The sequence below is a fragment of the Myiozetetes cayanensis genome, unplaced genomic scaffold, assembly GCF_022539395.1.
Source record: "Myiozetetes cayanensis isolate MyiCay16 unplaced genomic scaffold, myiCay2020 scf24, whole genome shotgun sequence".
Lineage (NCBI taxonomy): Eukaryota > Metazoa > Chordata > Aves > Passeriformes > Tyrannidae > Myiozetetes > Myiozetetes cayanensis.
Genome location: NW_026087456.1, coordinates 9,849,417 through 9,864,794, shown reverse-complemented (window position 1 = coordinate 9,864,794; position 15,378 = coordinate 9,849,417). Strand labels below are relative to the sequence as shown.

General features: G+C 43.2%; 1 protein-coding gene across 1 annotated transcript in view; it reads right to left on the bottom strand.

The window, feature by feature from the left end:
* ADAMTS3 (ADAM metallopeptidase with thrombospondin type 1 motif 3) overlaps positions 1 to 15,378 on the bottom strand; it is a 97,509-nt gene that overhangs the window by 71,991 nt on the left and 10,140 nt on the right. The window contains exons 5-8 of the mRNA XM_050320620.1: positions 14,727 to 14,848; positions 13,649 to 13,713; positions 11,765 to 11,866; positions 6,511 to 6,661 (exon numbers count right to left, since the gene is read on the bottom strand). The gene's annotated coding sequence lies outside the window, so the exon portion shown is untranslated. The remainder of the gene's footprint in view (positions 1 to 6,510; positions 6,662 to 11,764; positions 11,867 to 13,648; positions 13,714 to 14,726; positions 14,849 to 15,378) is intronic.

Genomic DNA, 15,378 nt, shown 5'->3' with positions numbered 1-15,378 from the left:
CACACACTGACAGATCCATCTCGTGGCCTCAATCCAGGAAACTTCATTAAGTTCTGGATTTTTTCAAATCCATTGACCTCCTCCATGTCCACTGAGCTCCATTTACCACATAAGCATTGCCAAGTGAGTGTTCCAAAGGCAGACAGCCCAATCAATACACACTGCACTGGAGACTGAGGTGGGGCAGAGCTGCTGAGGCAGCTTTGCTGCTCCTGCCTCTTCCTTTACACCAGACAGTCATTGATTTCCTCTCCCTGCTGGTGCCAGCAGTGGTAGTTTCTCTTAGGTTAGTCATCTAAAAGAAAAGTCATCCTTCCCTGTCCTGTCCTCCCCCCAGTCAAGTCAGAACAAAGGGAATCAGTGACAGTCCCACAATTTGTTCTCTCCCCAAGAAAGGCACAAAGCTTAAAATGGATGTTTTCTGCTGGGGAAGGACACAAGATAGTCCCTCTGCACAGAGCCCAGAGTGATGCCAAGAGCTGTCTCCCTGTGCAAGGACTGAGGATGGAAAGGGGTGAAGATTAACATGCTCTTACTGTCCCACATGTGATGTAAATATTCTGCAACATAAAATGGAAGGGGACTTCTGTCCCAAGGGAACATATCCCCACGCCTCTCCTAAAAGCCTCACGTATCCCACACATTAACTCCATCCCACTATTAACACTAAATCACTTTATTCAACCATTTGTATCCCTGACTAACACAGACTCAGAACTGACCAAGCCGACTCACAGAACGGATTTTCCTCATCCTCTGCCCATGCTGGTTGCTGGTGAAATGGAGCAAAGGCAGCACCCACCCTTCATCCAGACACCGCTCAAGTGACTGAGACTGAACTGTCCCCCACATGGCAGCGGTGCAGACATGGGCAGTAACCACCAAACATTCCCGGAGAAACCCCAACCTCAGCGTTTCCTTTCATTCCTCCGTGCTGAGGTCAGCTCCCCAACATCCCACACGGGTTTAGTCAGCAGCTGTTCAAAGCCCCCTGCACTCCCTCAGGTATGCCTTTGTTCTCATCACCTGTGAGAGGGGGAAAGAATCCAAAAGGGAGCATTGCTCACTTTATACCCAATCACATCCCCTTCATTCATCCTTCCCACACTGGGCAGCTAAACCTGAGCTTTCTCCTTTCCTTCACTCCTCTCCCTCCGTGTTTGCAGCCTGCAGCACAGGAAAACAGAACAGCAGTATCCTCCTGTTGCACTGGTTTTTTGATTTTTCTGACTCATTTTGTCACTCTTACACCCCTCGGCCACGCTTTGGGACTGAATTTGGACTTTGGCTGCAGCAATCACCAGAGCCTGGGTGGGCTGAGCATCAGAGCTCAGCCAGGGATAGAGACAGGCAAATATTATTTCTCTATTAATATGTTAATGACTCCTGATTGCTGTGAGCACCAAATGATTTCCCTCCCAGTCTGAGAGGTGGGACAGAACCGACACCTCCGTTTGCCACACAATAACGCTGTCATCAGCCCGAAATTTGGGCTGCTTCTGAAAGGAATTATTGCTCTGTGAAAATGAAGCACGTTGCTGCTGCTATCTGTTAATTATCAATTGGTTTCTGGAAAAACACCATGCTATAAAGACAGTTAAAAAGGTGGTTTGCTGAGGTTTCCCTTCAGAATCCATCCATTTAATCAAGTCACAGCCAGGAAGGATAAAGAAGAGCCTGTGGGGAGCTGATCATCTGAGACAGCGTCAAGATCTTCATCAGTTCCAGCAGTTTAAAATTACAACTTTCCAATTTCAAGGCAGGCTTTAGGATACTCTGAGAATTCCTCTTCCCAAGAGGCTAATGCCTGCCTGGTACTCTTTTTTCATACCACTGCTGGCTTTTAGCAGGTTTAATCCTGCTCCTGTGGAAACCAGGGCAAAACTCTGAAGGAACTGTAACACTGAAGACAGAGATAAACCAAGAAATAACAATAAACAATTAAAAAAAAAAAGAGAGATTACTCATGGACTTAATCTGAGGTAACAGATGAAGCCTGTTACAGGTTTGTAAGATTGTTCACCACCTGCTTCACCTGAGCCAAGGAACAGTGTTTATCCTTTATGGACTTGGCTAAAATAATTATATTGATTGATTTTTAAACCCTTTTTCTAATAAATGGACTAATTCTGTTACAATGCATTTCAGCTTTTATCATGATGATGCAAAATGCTCTCTTTTTGCCATTTGGAAAGAATTAAGACTAGGTAATGCATTTAATTAGAGTAAAACCAAAAAAAGATACTAGGAGAAAGAGCAAAAGAGGCCACATGGATGCATGCAGCAGTTTTCTTGACAATTTTGGGCAATTCTCTTAAAACTGGTAACTGATCCCACACTGTCTGTGCTGCCTTTTCAAAAACTTAAGCACATTTTAACACAAATGCTCTGGTCTGCAGTGACCTGCTGGGATTCAAATCAAACCTAGGGCTGCTGGCTACCAGCCAGGTAAATTCAAACTATGTGACCAGGCCCCTTATACTTTTTATTGCTTCTTTTCAATCCCAGGTTCCTTTAAGAGAAAATCCTTTGCACATCTCCTGAGTACAGTTTGCCTTAGCATAAGAAATGTGCTGTGACACTAAGCTGGTCTAAATCAAGACCAATTCATTGATTTAAGGGAGTGATGCTAATATAAATTATTTGTCTCATGGTTTCTACTATTTGAGATGAAATGGGTCATTGTGCCCTTGCTTTAGGTCTTTCATATCCTCATTTTTACAACAATGTAAGAGCCCAATATTTCCCATCCTGGCACTATGTATTTTATCGTGGCATTTCTCCAGCATTTTCCACTTTGCCTGTGACAAGGCCACGACTGAACTAACCCCACAGCAGAGAGTGAAAGCATTGCTGCTGAAATACCCCCTGACTTCAGCACAGGCTGAGATTCCACATGGATGCTTGGAAGAAATCACTCTTGGCAGCTCCTGTAGTACTTGGTGCCGTTCCCACACCCCCATTCCTGGGCTGATGTAATTAGAGGGCACACAACTGGCTTAAGCTCCTTCCTACAAGCGAGTGCAAATGCTTTATTTAAAGATCAGCCTTGGACTCTTAAAAAAAAGTTAAATTACAAAAGCCTTTTACCTTGACTTTCACCTGGACTGAGAGGTGACCCCTAGAAGTGGCATTAGAATTCCTCACTGCATCTCATTTCTCCTTTGTGTGTACCTGCATTCAGCAATTGCCTTTATCTATAGGAGGAGCACCAAGGAGTCCAACTCCTATGATCCTGTTAGGGTCGGGCAGCTGCTGCTTCCTCAGAAGTCTTTCCAAGGAATGAGAGGGCACAGCCAAGGCAGGAGTAAAGCAGGAATATGACCCTCCAGGAGAAGATTTCTTTGCAAGAGCCAGGCTACTCCAAAGATTCTGCAGAAATCTCTACAGGAGAGCTGGAATGAGCTTGGAAGTTCTCAAGATTTCAAGGGCTGCTACTGCAACAGCAGGAATACAGGATGTCAGGAGTTTTATCCCACAAAACAGGAGCCAGAACTGCCTGACTCATCACAAAACAGGCTTTACCATAGAAATTATAAAACCATGAGTAAGTGAGGAGAACTTTTCTGGGAGTCTGCATTTCTTCCCATCCAGCCAGACAGCTGAGCTAGGACTTCCAGAATATTGAAATTAACTTCACCACACACAGAGAAAGCAATAATTATCTGATTCTTACAGTAGCATATGCAAGGGTAATTACTGGATCTTTTAACTCCAGGCCCTCAAACTCTGACCCACTTCAGGTGGATTTTTGAGAAGCAGCAGCTTTTCATCTCATCCCAATTATGCTGATGCCAATCCCTACTTTATGCTTATAAACACCACCTCATGGGGCAGTAGCCTGAAGATCCTCATGTGCTAAAGTTGCCTTCCTTTGCAGAGTTTCTGTTTTTCACCAGTTCTGCAGATCCCTTGCTGCTACTTCTAGATCTGGTTTTGATTTTAAAAGAGTATGGAAATGTACATGGAGTGAAACTGCATTATTAAGAACTTCATGGCTTTTACAAAATCCCTTTGTTTCTGAATTAGTATTATGGAAACAAACACAAAAGAGCTTATTAAAAAACTCAATTTTTATTATTATTGGTTTTTGATATCTCCTCTCAAAAAGCTCTTTGTTTGATTGGCCACCATTATAATGTCTCCCCTTAAGGTTTCTTCCTATAACTGACAAGATTGAACATGGGGTGAGGAGATGCTTCAAAACTTCTCATTAGATTTCAAAAGAAATCCCTAAAATTAATTATATGACACTATATATCACCACTATATTACACTATATATCACCTTCCTTTTGTTCTCACTGGCAAGAATTATATGTTGAAAACTCAGAATGAAGTAAAAGCATTCAAGGCCCATCCAGGTAAAGTGTTTTATAAGATATGAATGAACAAAAACCAAACTGTCTGAGCAAGAATGGGATTTCCTGGGTGCCCAGAGTCAGCCTAACACTGATCCCACTGACTCCAACTCCAGAAACATGAGGCTGAGGGGGAATGCTTTGGAAATCCTACCACAACATGCAAATTTTGTGTGACAAACATATAACGGACCTCCATCAAAACCAGGATGAAGGAATATATTCTGCATTTCTAGGCCTGAAGGAAAGAGCTTTTCTGTGCTGAAAAGAAAGGAACAGAAAGGAAATTTGGCTAGCTAAATTGGAGAGAGGGGTGGATTTTTGTTTGTTTGTAATTGGCAACATTTTTAAATGAAGGAATCTGGAGAATATTAACAGTTATGGCTAAATCCGTGCTGAAAATATTTTTGTCATTTTAGAGCCAAAAATAGCCTCTTGCCAAAACCTGTAAAATGCTTTTGAAACAAGGAAAAGAACAAAAAAAAAACACCTTCCAAATGGAATTCGCAAGTCTCATGGGCAGGCAATCATCAGCTCCAATTAGTCCCTGGCAGGGGAGCGTGAGGAAGAGTGATGGACTCAGTGCATCCAAAAATGTTTAGTCTAGACTAAACCACGCTGGAATCCTCCGCAGACCAGACCTCAGCCCTCTGGATCCCTGACAGCCATCTCTACCAGCCACAAACAACAACACAGCCTGGATCCCATTCCAGGCTTCCCTCCTACCTCTCCTTATCTAGTCCTAGTGCAGTTCCCCCTCCCAAATCCACAGGCACTCAGGTAAAAAGCTGTTGATTGCTGCAAGTATTGGACGCCTGGTTAATGACTGTAGGTAATGCTCCCCCAGTCATCTGTACAGTGAGCATGCGAGCCAAACCCAAAATAATAAACCCAGAGAAACATGTTCATCTGCCTGACAGCAGCCAGAAGCCACTACTGCCAAAGAGAAAAGAGTCTGGAGCTGCTCTTTCTTAAACGTTGTCAGCACAATTAATTCTGCAATATGCTCTGAAAATGTGGAGCGTGGCCCATCTGTCCCAGCTCCTCGTGTGTATTTAATGATCGGTGAGTGGGCTGGAATATGAACTCGGTGTTTCATCTCCAAGCCCAGCTGCCCCGCACAGAGGATGCAGCCACTAGTGAAGAATTCCCTCCTTTCCCAAACTCAATCCTAAACGGCATCTCCAATAGAAAAGGAAGTCACCGACCCACGGACTCCTTTGTCACCATCCCATCATCGCAATCAAGTAAGATTGCAGTATTATTTTTCTTTCTTTATACTAGAAATTGGCCACTGGCATTAGCAGAGATAACCCGGTACTTCCCTGGAATCCAGAGAGCTGCACCCATTCCTCTAGCAAAGCAGGAAAGTGACAGACATTTACATTAACCTGTAGATTGAGCCACAGGAACTGAGGGGGCTGAGACCTGACCTCACCTGTCCAGAGGTGAGCTGTTACATCCAGCTCTCATCCACAATGGTCCAAGACTCGGAATCCTATTTTTCCAATCAATTCCAACAAGAGCTCAGTCTGCTAAATAATGCCAGGCTGACATCTTACACATCAGCAGGACCATGCACTCAACAAAATGGGCAGAACCTTCTTGTAGAAGGTGTAAGGAAGAATACAATAGGTCACACAAATTCTCAACATCTGTCACTCAGACTTCTGGCAAACAGGTTGGCACCTTTGATAGAGCAAGATTAGACCACGACTGAGGATTTGGGAATTAAAAAAAAAAGGGTAGTTAAAATAATGTTCACTGGATGCACATAATTCATTGCAGTTACACCACACCATGAATTTAATCTGTGATGATTTCACAAGATTACACATGAAAGAAGTTAGATAATTATATAGATAATATATATATGGTATAGAAATATATAAACCCCCATAATATGTAGATAATAAATCAAACAAATAATATATATTAAATATTTTTATTTGCTTTTATGCTATACCTTTATTATACTTTGCCTCAAAGACAATGTTTGCCTGCTTACGAGAAGTTCAATACCTGTATGTGCATTCCAAGCTTTCCAAACTGAGACTTTGATGAGTGATAAAATTTGCTGGTTAAACAAACCCTGACTCCCATTTCAGCACATCATGGACACATTTATTTCACTTACTGGATGCCCTTACCTGCTTCCATTACAAGGTGTCACCAGGTGGACCAGGAATTGTGGTTAATTGAGGAGCCACCTCTAATCGCAGGATCTCAGCAGCCACCCACTGCTGTGGCTGGTGTAGCCAGAACAGATGTTTACAGAGATTCTCCTGGGATTTAAGAGTCCTTTCAGGGAAAAAAAAGAGAAGTACATCTTGAAGCAATCAGGCAAAGGATTGTAATTCTAATTTAAAGATAGACTTCATTTGCCAATGGTTATCAGTTAAACAAACTTTCCTAAGGAAACAATGCCTAGTTTTCTTGGCTTTACAGGTTTATCCTCTTGCTTTAGGCCAGAACAGCTTCCATAGGCTGCTGCTCTCCCATTTTTGGGATACACCGCCTTCTTTTCTGTACTGCTGCCCTGCCCTGGCCTCTGCTCACACCTACCCCCCACATGACCTTCAGAGAATATCTTGTACCTTAAAGCTCTAGAAATAATGCAAGTTCAGAGGGCCCCTTGGAGCCTGTTCCATAAACACTGGACTGAGCATTATTCAGCATTATTCCTGTCTGAACTTAAAAAGAGAGAGAAAAGAGGTCTCATGGAATCGGAATTCTCCAAGCTCTGTCCAGTAGAACCCACTCTGAGGATGTACACAAAGTTCAAATGAATTAAGAACCCGAGTTCATGTTCTCCTGAAAAGCCAAACCAAAATGACAAAAAGCCCCTTTGAAGCCTGAAGGAATGTAGGAAACCAGAAAGGCTACTCCTGTTATGCTTCCAAGGTTGTCAAAACCAGGAGCTGTGAGAAATCTTGTTCACCAGCAATTTCCAGCATGATTTCTCACTGAATAAATTTAATCCAGAGGCAGTTCCTAAATTATAGCTTGATAAAACATCTGTAACAAACATAAAAATAACTTAAAATCTGCCATAAGCTTTAGAATTACATTTTCCATGGAGCAGCTGGAATGTCTGGGGCAGCATGAGTACACTTTCTTGTGGAGTGTCTACAAAGCAGATTAAAGATTGGCCACACATCCTTCAGCCAAGGTTTGGGATTTGCTGGATCTCTGCAGTAATATCAGGAATGACATGTCATGTTGCCAAAATCCAGAGTCCTACAGGAGAAGGGATGGGCCGTAGTAGTCTCTGTTTGAACCCCTGTAAATAACAGTTCTCTTTTCATGCAGACCATGGAGCTTTAAAAATGCAAGAGGAGAAAACAGAGGTTTTCTCTCCAATCCTGTCAGAGCTGTGGTCCTGCTCAAGGTCAGACTTACCACATCCCCAGCCAACCTACATTCGTATGCCATCAGGAACAACTGACTATCATATTCCCATCATACTTCCCAAAGTAGACAAAGAGCCTGACTTACTCCTCTCTTCACCCAGTACAGAAACATCCTTGCAGAGAGGTTTGGTTAAAGGCCAGTCCTTACAGACTTGGAAAAAAAACCCCAACAAATGAAGAGCCATTATCTGACTCCAACCACAGGAACATCTGAATGCTAAACATGGTGAAAAGGGGCATCTTAATAACAAAACCATCTGCTTTTTATAAAGTGAGGTTTTGTGCCAGCAGTGCAGGAAAGGAGTGAACACTATGGCAGTGCTACCAGTTCTGTGGGGATTATGGAGGTCCTAAATTCTCCAAGGAAAGCCATGCTATAAGCCCTTTATTTTTTGACTTGGAGCAACCTGGTCTAGTGGAAGGTGTCCCCAGCCTGGGCAGGGCCTTGGAACAAGAGGGGCTTTAAGGTCCCTCCCAACTCCAATCATTTCAGGTTCTATGACTTGAAGCAGCCTGGCTTTAAGCAAACCCAGCGGCAGTTCCTTCTGACCACCTACAGCAGGTGAAACCTCACTGCCTTGCTTTCCATGTCCTCCACCAGGGATAAATCCATCAGAGGGAACAGTGCATTGGAAGCCGTAGGAACCCAACAACATCGTATTTCCTTTCAACAGATTCTGGATAGATTTCCTTTGGAAAATGAAGATTCCAACTAAAAGGGATAAACAGCACTGGAAACACACCCTTGGCATCACTAACAGCCCTGGGATCAACAGGGGAATGAGTTCAGTGAGGTTATTCCAAGCCAAACTTTGGCCAGGGATGCCAAAAGAACATACAACAGGATCCAACAGGAATCTCTGCCATCGAGGCCTTGGGTTTCCCAAGGACAAGGACAAGCCTGTCATTTAAGGTACCAAAACATAAAGCCCTTCCTGTCTGCCATGCAACTGCCACACATATGGAAACCTGGGACATAGTGCCTCCAAAATCCAGCACCACTCTCCAGACTGAGAATAAACACCCCCAGACGCAGAAGCCTTAATAATTTCTAAAATATGAAAGTATAACTTCATTTCCTCTGTTCTGCTTAATTCTGTTCTCTGTATATAGTGGAAAAGGTCAGAGAAAATGAGATTTCATTCAGGGAACTGATTCATTCTCACAGAGTGTTTTACAGAATGGGGCAGAAAAAGATGGAAATGGATATTCCCAGAGGACAGTGATGTAATATTCTTGCACACACTGATGAGTATCTCAAGAATCCAGTCCTTAGGAAGAAATATTTACTTTTTTCTGGTTAAACTGAAGTGGTTACTCTTTTGAGGACTACGAGATCCATCCTTTAAAATGACATTGCTTTCATGTTGACTTTTTTTCTCCTTTTAAAGCAAAAAATGCAAAATAAATGCTTAATGTCTGTTGGACTTAATAACCTCATTATTTGCAGGATTTCCTGCGTTCACCAGCACATTTCTGAATCTGTGTCTGCCACTCCATACTAACCCTGGCCCGCCTTGCCTCAGAGGTATCCCACTGTGCTCACACACCTTTGTTGCAGTCCTGAAGACCACCTGATCACCTACCCTGGGGGCAAGAATTTAAAAAAAAAAAAAAAGTGCTTTGTTTCCTAAGAAGCATTTATTTCACACAGGGGAACTTAGGATGTGGATTCCCTGTAGAAGGAGAATTTAATTTACAACAAGCCAGTTTAGATGAAATCAGGACGCTCTGTATTCCTTTGTGGAAAGAGGTGAGAAAAATGGTTAATCAAATTTAGAGTTGGAATTGAATTCTTGAAGTTCTGATATATGTTGTCAAAATTGGCAAAAGTATTAGACCCTGCTAATTCCTCCCATTCCTTAATTTACGTGGGCACGATAAACTGCTATTGTATTTTGTTCCTGTGACTGTGAACTTCAGAACGACTCGAGCAAACAAGGTGCTCAGAGCGGGGCGAGCTCTGCCAGCTGAGGGCTCACAGGGATTCTCCCAGCAGCAGCACTGTCCACAGCCTTGGTGCCAAAGCTCCTTGACTGGTCTGGATACAGCTCTTCAAGCATTTCAGGGAATGCCTTCTGAGCTCAAAGCGAGAGAAGAGTCAGATTTAAATTGGTTTGATTTGCTGGTATGGCTGCTGGCAGACAAAAATGCTGGCACACCTGCAGAAGCACTCACCTCCCTAAAACTGGGACATTTCCAACTCATGGTGTTCATTCAGAGGATATGCTGCACGTTCCCATTCAAAGCCCAAAAGATGGGCAAGTGTAACAGTAAAATGTTGAAGTTTCTGTATGGAGAGACTAAAGGACACTGGAAAAGCTGACAAATGAAAGCAGTTTGTCCTCAGGTTTGCCTCCACGCTGCCACCCCTTTCCAGGAACTCCGGCGTGTTGTAATAGAAGGAGATGAAGGAAAAACCTGGATGAATAAAAAACCCAACCAACTAATAAAAAAACCCCACCTCAGCCAACCACCCAGCACAATAAAAGAAGAGCCTTCCTTCTGCTTCTCCTGACAATTCCATAAGGAAGCAGCCAGTCTATCGCATATCCTGCTCTCGGAAGTCTCCCATCTCCCACACTGTGAGATCCATGGCCACTTTTGCCTCTTTTAATGCAGCAGCAGATCAGAAAAGATTATCACAATGTTGCCTTTTGGCCTCTTCTCCTAAATATAGAAAAAAACCTGGACATTTTCAGGAATGTCAGTCGCAAAGAGAAAAAGTCATTTCCTCCCTGATAACCTGCAGTTGAAGCCTGAGGTGATCACAGTGATTACAGATCTGCCTGGAAAATGGATATGCCCACACTTTCTGGGAGAATTCCTTCCCTTTTAATTTGGTAGGAGGAGACTCAAATCACAAAAAAATGAACCAGTTTTGTATTTCTGAATATAGTTCCAGAAATTCTGGTATTTCTGAAAATAACCACGTAGCATTTATTTTGTGGTTTCTAAAAAAAGAAAAAAAAAAGTCTTAATTTATAGTTGTTAAATTTATGTACAAATACAACTAAGAACAACAAAATTGCTCCATCCAAATGACAGGGAAAACAAAGGGAAATGCTTAATTGAAAAACGCCAGTTATTTCAAATCAGATGAGGTGCTTTCAAACAACTTCGGGGTTTGTGGAGTTTTTGTCTCTACAAGCCTCTAAGATGGGAGGTTTGTCTGTGGTGTAACTCCCTGCAAGCCAGATTTAGCTGCGAGAAATCCATGGAGTTTAGTTGCTTATCTTAGATTGTCCAGACTTTAATGGCCTGGAAACACAGAGAGCAGTTTTGCAAGATCAGGTTTTTCAAAAATTCCAGTATTGGTTGTGTTTCAAGCTGGCTGGAAATCCCTCCAGCACAGATTCTTTTACACTGGTTTAATAGTTTGAGTTTGAGCTGAAATCTGGAATTTTAAAAGCATATTGCAGGCTTCTGAAATTTCTGCTCGAGAATCAGAAAGCACTTGGATTTGGGTGTGATTTGAGCGGTGACAAAAACATACAAAACGCAGCCATTTCCCAGTATTTTTCCCTGTCACTTTGCTTCCAAGCTCTGCTTCAGGAGGGAAGAATTTACCTTAATGCTGTGATGCCATTTCCCACCATAAATACTGGAAATGTGTCAGACCCCAAGACCTGTCAGCAGAGTGACAACATTTTAAGGGTAGGTCTGAAAAAACTGACAGTTCTCAATGTAAAACCTCTTTAGGTATCCTTAACAGCTTTTTGCCCATATACAGGATTGTACTGGGTCAGAAGAAATATTTGGAAATGATAAAGTTATACACAAACAGAATCCCAGATCATGGGTTTTTCATGATGTATGGAAAACTAAACCAGAGTATTTTTGACTTAGACTCCTCAAAAATCCAGCAGCAACCAAAAGTGTCCAGCAACAAAGAATCCGAGTAGTCTCTTTGCTGCAAAAATATGAATTAATAGGCTTTCCTGAGCAGGCAGAACTGCATTTCAACACAACAGCTAAAATTTTACTGTACCTTCGGAAAAAAAGGGCTTCAGTTTCACGAGGTTACAGGCCAGCTCCTTTCATCTCTGACCCAGAAGGCACAACTCCACTGTGGGGTAGCTTCCAGAAAAAACTGCAGAGGGAAGAAATCAATCCATCGGGATTCCAGGAAAACACACTTGATTCAGTAAACAGCACTGTCTGCAAGCCTCCTTTGTACTGATGGAGCTCTGCTCCGAGGAGACGCACAAGTTACATGTGCACATACCAGGAGAAGCATTGGAGGAACGTGCCAGACTGTGTTAGGAAATATGGCTGAGACCATTCTTTAATTATAAGAGCCATCTTTTAACCCCCCTTGCAGCACAGAACATCCAGGGTATAATGCACATCCTGGGCATAATCCCTCCCCCTGCTTCTCTTCTCTCGGGGCCTCTGAGGATGTGACAACAGAAAGAGTGAGCAGGAGCGAAGGCAGGGCTTGTGGTGAGGCATCCCAGCAATCCCAGCAAAAACCAGGCCCTCGAGACACGCTTCTTTGGGCAATTTCAGGACCACTATAATATCTGTGTAAAGCAGGACAAGATGGACTGTGCAACAATCGCAGAACCCATTTGAAAAATCCACTGCTGTGTAAGGGAACACCGAAGTGCCAATAAAGTAAACACTAAGTTGCTAATTAAAGTCATTAGTTTAGAATATTTAAGGTAAGTATTTTAGAACATCAGATCATTTCTCCAGACTTTGTTCTACTGTCATTTAAAACTTCCTGTCAGCTGAGTTTTTAAATGTCTTTCTGGGGAGAAAAGTTCAGACTGCTTGGGATCACAAGACAGAAGGGCCAGTGCTCATATAAAAGAGGGTTAGTGAGATTTGAAGTCTTCCCTAAGTATTCCCTGAGGCTGGATTTTATTGTGTTTAAAACAATGCTATCCATTAGCCTCTCGTTTGGCAATATAGACTGGGGCTGGGTGGCAAACAAAGGGCTGATGACTGAAAACACTTCAGACCCAGTGGACAGTCAGCCCATCCCCACGGAACCAGGCCCTCCCTAGCACTGTCGGCACAGCTTTCCACAGGAATGCAGGTACTGTTTATTCAGGGCAGTGAAAGGAGCCCAGTCCACACCTTCCATGGTGCCTGGCAGCTGCTGGAAAGCACCCCAATATCACCTCTCGCTGCTGCAAATGGCCAGAGAACACAGCAGCAATGTAAACAAACCATCCTTGAAAAGCTCCCCAAAACGCAGCAAAAATAAAAAAAATAAAATCATTCTTTTAATGCACAAACTGGTGCCAATCCACAAGAGTTCCCCTTTCAGCAGCTGCCAGGATAAATTTCCCCTTTGGGCAGACGGTCCGAAACCTGAGCCCGTCGTCCATGAGAATGTGCAGCTTGACTTGAGCGCACAGGGAAAAAAAACCCGGGGAATTCTGCCCAGGGAAATTAATCATTCTCAGCACCTCTGCAGATCCAGTCTGTCCCTTCAGCCCTGACCTACATACTGCACACACGGCGCTTCAAAACAATCTGACATTTAAATCAAAACTGCCCAGCTTCCCGCTCCCTCCCTTCATTCCCACTGGACAAACGGTTGACTGGCTACCCTTGGAATAACTTACTTAGTGGTGCCCCAGGACATTCATGGTCTCCACTGGATTTTTTGCACCCCAAGATTGTCCTGAACTGCACATTAGAGCTGTCACCCAGTGTGGAGTTTGTTACACACCAACTGGGTTTCAAAGCATAAAGGAAAGGTGGTGGGCAATGGACAGGGAATATTTAAACATAATCCCAGAGTCATGGAATGGTCTGGAGTGGGACTGTCAGGAATCACCCAGTTTTACCCAGCTGCCATGGACAGGGAACCTTTCATCAGAGCAAGCCTCAAACAAAGCAGTGCTGTCACACCCACCTGCTTTCTTGGAGCTTCCTTGTGAGAAGGGGTTGCTCAGAGAAGAACTTCACTGTGCAGAACCTCTGCAAAATCAAACGAATTTTCCAGTTAAGGCAGAGCAAAGCACATTCAGGAAAGCTTTTGTCATGAATAAGTCGAAACACAACGGGCACAGACCAAGGTAAACGAAGTGAACAGAAATGGGAGCTTTTATTGCAAAGAATGACAAGCATCAGAATATGGTTATTTTAATTTTCTGTTTACTTAAGACAGTAAAACTTAACACATTTACATTTCCCACTATGCCCACATGCATTATGAAACAAACATCATCCCAGCATTAGTGGGAGAAAGGTCCACTCCTGGGAAATCACTTCTGCCTCCTTTCAAATAGTTAACTGCCAAATCCATAAGGCTGAAGCCTGTAAAAATGGGATGGAGCAAACAGTAAAACATCATGGAAGTGTAAGTGTTCAATCAGGAACAACTCCAGCCAATGTGGCTGTGATTTCATGCTTTTCTACTGTAAAAAAGAGGAGCCCGTCCCCATTTCATAACTCCAGGGGGAACAAGTCCCACATTTTCAGGATTGCCCGGAGCCGTAAGGGAATCACACCTCACCTGAGGCACTCAACAGGCAAGGGAAGCTCCTGGACTAGCTGGTGTACTGAGAGGAAGGAGAGAATCCAAGAAATTGCAGTGTCTGTCCAATGCTCTGATCACTCACCCTCTCCCTCCTCTCAGTAATCATTTTATTCTTACACTGCTGCTCTGGGATTTCTTATGGAATAATGCCTATTCCTTTAACTTGCAGAGATAATGACTAATGGGCACAATTTCCTGTACCTAAGGAGGCAGTTTCTTTTCCTGTGCCACACTCCTCTCCCCCAAAAGGAAAGCATTAATTGAAGCCCCAGCAGTCAGAGCAGGAGTAAGGTTTTCCAACACTGTTCCGTTCTCTTTGTTTCAGCACTATTGGAACAGAGTGTGGCACACTCAGGGTGCAACCCTCGGATTTACTGTTGCCCTCCCCCCCATTCTGTGCCACGAGGAACAGCCCACGGCTACCCTGGGGTGGAGATGTGCTCACCCACACCTGGCTGCTGACACGTTCCCGAGCGGCACAGATTGTTCCAAAGGGATGCAGTGCCTCTCCTTGACCGCGGGATCCCACTGAAATTGCTGTAGTCACACAAACAGGGACCTTGCAGATAAAGCCTGGAAAATGAACAACAGCCTATGTGCAATGTTTTCTATTAAATACCTGAGGAGGAAAGTGTAATAAAATGAAAATTCTATAAAAAGTTGTGATTTTAATAGCCCCAGTTACTAAGTTCAGTTTTCTGGAGACTTGGCAGACTTTCCTGGAATGGACTGGGATATCTGAAACCTCTTTTGTTCTCTTTTTCAGTTTTTTTTTAGCGTAACTATTTGCAACCGTCAATGAGTAGTGGCAAAATATGACATTTGGAATTAACCCTGAAATCCTGGAATTGTCCAGTGACCAAAAAAAACCAAAGCAGAATGCCTCAGTCTTCAAGCAGAGTATCTTTAATCCTCTTTTAATAACTGGGTTTCACTTTGTTAACATTTTATATTCTATCAACCTCTCGATGGCTGACACGCTCAAAGAGCACGAGGGAAAGGGTTTTTACTTCAGTATTTCACAAGAATTTTATATGGGCTGTGAAGTGTTCTTGCAATCTACATCAAAACATTTGTGTGTTTTCATTCCAATGGAATCTGCA